Genomic DNA, 4,631 nt, shown 5'->3' with positions numbered 1-4,631 from the left:
CCAACAGCGCAGAGGCCCTTTCAGACAAGTTTGATGTCATGTAGAACGCCTGCTGGAACCCATTCACGGGTACATCAATAGATACCCGTGAACCGGTCTCAGCAGGCATTGGGACTATTGTATAAAAAGTGAACAGTATATCGGTCTATGGATTGAAGTTTGGGGGGACAATGATACTGGGCTATTGTAAAGAAGTCCGGACACCTGCCATAACAATGCTAACACACGTTATCGAGGCAGGTGGTGACTCGCCGCTGACTAGATGGGCCCCTGAAACTGTCGTCGTAAAGACGACCAGGCGCAACATCGGTGTGAGCGGCTCAGGGGTGTCGAGAGGTGTACACCGCTTTCTACCCAGTGGCTGTAAACAGCCACTGTGCCAACTCGCGCTTACGCAAATTTCACTTCCACCCCTGGAGCATATAGCTCTAACGACTCCTCTCTGGACGGCCAATGAAGGCAAGCCAGAGCCGAGAGTCCTGCGGGTCCCCTTGGGGTTCCACTCCGACCGACAAAGACACGCCGGAGACGGAGACCCTGACCGACTCTCTGGAGCACTCGGGTCCGTGGGGTCGTTACTCCCCAACAGCTCGCCACAAGCTGCCCTGCGGGCTTATTATTATTATTATTATCTCCGTTATAAAACTCTCGGGTCTTTCGAGCCCGGTCATTTATAAGGCGTGCGTGGGGATATAGATCCAACACGTAGAGGCCATTTGGAGAGATTTGATGTCATGTAGAACGCCTGCTGGAACCCATTCACGGGTACATCAATAGATACCCATGAACCGGTTTCAGCAGGCATTGGAAGCTATTGTAGAGAATATGGACAGAGTACTGGTCTATGTTTTAAGTTTGGGTGGAAAAAAGACTGGGCTATTGCTAAGAGTTCCGGACACCTGCCATAACATTGTGTTATACAGTGTTATCGAGGCAGGCGGTGACTCGCCACTCGCTAGATGGGCACCTGATGCGCCATCGTACAGACGGCCAGGCGCAACACCGGCGTGAGCGGCTCAGGGGTGTCGAGAGGTGTGCTGCGTTTTCTCCGAAGTTACTCGCGGCGTTATGCCCTTTAACACTTCCACCCCTGGAGCATATAGCTCTAACGACTCCTCTCTGGACGGCCAATTAAGGCAAGCCAGAGCCGAGAGTCCTGCGGGTCCCCTTGGGGTTCACTCCGACCGACGAAGACACGCCGGAGACGGAGACCCTGTACGACTCTCTGGAGCACTCGGGTCCGTGGGGTCGTTACTCCCCAACAGCTCGCCACAAGCTGCCCTGCGGGCTTATTATTATTATTATTATAACTCCCGCACAGATCGACTTTGCCTTTCCTGTCAAATGACTAAACAAATAATGAACACGCTCAGAATCCGTAAGTTTTTTATTCTCATGTATGACACGCTTAAATGTTTCATAGAAGAATGGGAAGTTTTGAATATCTCCATCGAAAGAAGGAAGTTCAATCCGAGGGATTTTAATGGAGTCGTCCTTACATGAATGGCTCGAATCCCTGGATGTCGAAGGGCTCGGAGCAGGTGCATCAATTTTTGAAATTTGACATTTGATTACGCAGTAGAGATCTTCAAACGCATTCATTGCGTTGTAGTTGACGATGTACTCCGGGTCCAACTCCAAGTTCAGAAGATTGACTTCATCCATCAACTCTATAAATTCTTTTCTCAGTTGATCGACCAATCGAGCTTGCGCGATGAACTGCGAGAAAGCCTTCTTGTCACTGCTTAACTTTGGAATCATGTCATAAATATTTTGTAAACGCATGAAACATTGAGCACGTTTTGCTTACGCGAGCTTAAGTCGCGTTGCCATGGTTACCTAGTTATTACTATGACAGCACGAAAAAATATGAACAATTGTGCTAAGATGCACAAATAATTATAAATTATATTCAACTTGTATAATACCTTAATGCAAGTCGAAGGAAAATGAAGTAAATACGAACGTTCCGCTTGTATAATACCTTAATACAAGTGTAACCTTCGCAATAGGTTAATTACAGTTTATGAAAAACTGAGGCTTTTAGGAATAATTTACCCGTAGCTTTCAGTTTAGTTGAGTGTATTTAGTAACTTAAAATACACTGAAATTATATAACGAAAATGGCATGCAGAAAATGTTCCGTGAAAATTATGTCACAATATGACAGTTATAAAATACGAAATTTATTTGTAGCGCATTTATAAGGTAGCGTGATGAATAATCCCACACGCTACGCGTAAATGAAATATTAAATAAAATAACAGACAATAAAAATTAATTATTTTACTGACCGTACTTTGAAATAGAATTATGACGGGAACATTTTTTTGAAAATTAAGAAACCGAAAGGAAATCCGAAATTATATTTTGTACCTACGCGATTCAGTGAGCAACAAGGTTATTATGTAATATTTTTAAAGGTAAATTTGGAAACCGGTTCAAAGGCCAAAAAATGGGGATGCGGAAAAACTTACATGCACTGGTTCTGCGTTTTCCTCCTTATAGAGTCTCCAGTCTCCACTGATTCGGCGGCACTTTATTTTGTTGTATGTATACTTAATTATAGGTATCCCTTTGGTTTCATTTTCTTCAACACACAATATATCGAATCGAGTTTTATTTTACATGTATTGATGTGACATGACATTTTTTTTTTCTTTTTATTATCGCCTTGCCGTCTATATTGAAAACCCGACAAGGAGGTCAGAATTCATAGGTTAAGTATTTAATACGTGGCGCAAACAGGCGTATTGGTGGCGTTGTCCCATCGAAATACTTTGACCATGAGATGAGATTGAATGTCAATCGTTCAATGATATCGTAATCGAAAAGACATTGATGTTTCTCAGAATAGGGTCCCAAGTTTCTTTCAATACTTTGATTAGCAGGCTCACGTATTGTCACGCACGAATGGTCGCGACCTTGCTTCTGATCCTGTTGAGATGTGACTTGCACAAGTTCGACTCCGTCTGTGGTATCATTCCTATCGGCTACAGATAGCGGGCGAGTTGAAGGCTTAGCCAAAACAGTATCAGTGCGCTCTCCGGTTATGCAGTTTTTACGGATCTAGAGATCATTTTACACTAGATTCTTTGTGAACTGGAATTGCATAAAGACTCGTGCTACCAACTACGAATACGATGATGCCCGTTACCTTGGCTCGAGGTGACTTCTGGCCGCTTTTGCACGAATTTTGATAAAAAAATACGTCTGAAAATTACGCTAAAGTACAAAAAAATTGAGATCGAGGTATTTAAAATGTGTTAGATTAGTACAACTCTTAACAGTTGTTCATAACATTAGGACATATCGTCGGTATACTTCTAAAACATGATAACTAACTGAAACATAGTTTCGAGCAAACGCGAGTTGAAACTTTGACCCTTAAATGTGTGAATTTAGAAACGCGTTTTTACTAATTGAATTCTACACATGAAATTTTTGAGATGTTAAAATTGCCTTAAATTGGTAAAATTTATGTTTTCAATTTGAAAAATGTAAAATATTGGCCGAAAAAAAATTGGGATGTGTTAGTTATCATGTTTTGCCTGTATACAAAAAATATATAAAAATGTATATTTATATAATTGAACATAATGAGAAAGATAAAAAATATCCTTTTACCCGGGATTATAAGCAAATTATAAAAACTAACGTGGCAATAAAAAGTAATAAATGACATGCAACGTGTTACTATTTACAGGTAAACAGTTATAAGTGAATGATTCATGCAATTTTTGACTTTTCCCTTCTTTAGTGAAGAAATATGGGTGACAATACACTCCTTATTAATTAAATAACTGTAAAAAATTTATATTACTGTTTTTTTTTTGCAATTAACGAGCATATTTTAATCAGTATTAAGTGAACTTAATATTATATTTTATTTCTTGTCTGTTATTACGTTTTTACACTCTATAACTTTCAATACATAAATTAAAAACATAACAATAAATTAAAAAATGCCACATATATATTTAAAACAACAAAATTTGAACAATACTGTATATATAACTCATTTTTGACCATTTTGTCAGTTATCATGTTTTGGAAGTATACCGACGATATTAAAAAAAAAAAAATAAGCATACTTACGGAACAATTTGTGTCTGTAGTATCTTTAAAGAAAATCTAGGTATATCTGTTCTATATGAAAGTATTTGTTTACGATTGTCTTTTATGTTTTATAAGCTAAAATTAAAAATCATTTGAGAAGACAATAAAATAACAGCACCAACGAGTGAATTCAAACAAATGTAAAGCCATCGCTGGTGTGTTATTTCATAAAAAAAGCGGCCAAGTGCGAGTCGGACTCGCCCATGAAGGATTCCGTATTTAGGGGATTTATGACGTATTAAAAAAAAAACTACTTACTAGATCTCGTTCAAACCAATTTTGGGTGGAAGTTTGCATGGTAATGTACATCATATATTTTTTTTAGTTTTATTATTCTCTTATTTTAGAAGTTACAAGGGGGGGGGGGGGGGCACACATTTTACCACTTTGGAAGTGTCTCACGCGCAAACTATTCAGTTTAGAAAAAAATGATATTAGAAGCTCAATATCTTTTTTGAAGACCTATCCATAGATACCCCACACGTATGGGTTTGACGAAAAAATTTTTTGTG

General features: G+C 39.1%; 1 long non-coding RNA gene across 1 annotated transcript; it reads right to left on the bottom strand.

Annotated features, from left to right (window-relative positions):
• Positions 1 to 223: 223 nt before the first annotated feature.
• LOC134653817 (uncharacterized) lies at positions 224 to 1,298 on the bottom strand. The gene is made up of 2 exons (XR_010097288.1): positions 537 to 1,298; positions 224 to 502 (listed from the first exon to the last, which is right to left on the bottom strand). It is a non-coding gene; the product is annotated as an uncharacterized LOC134653817 (long non-coding RNA).
• Positions 1,299 to 4,631: the final 3,333 nt, after the last annotated feature.

The sequence above is a fragment of the Cydia amplana genome, chromosome 14 (assembly GCF_948474715.1).
Source record: "Cydia amplana chromosome 14, ilCydAmpl1.1, whole genome shotgun sequence".
NCBI lineage: Eukaryota > Metazoa > Arthropoda > Insecta > Lepidoptera > Tortricidae > Cydia > Cydia amplana.
The sequence above is the reverse complement of the archived record's forward strand: the minus strand, read 5'-3'. Positions and strand labels throughout refer to the sequence as shown.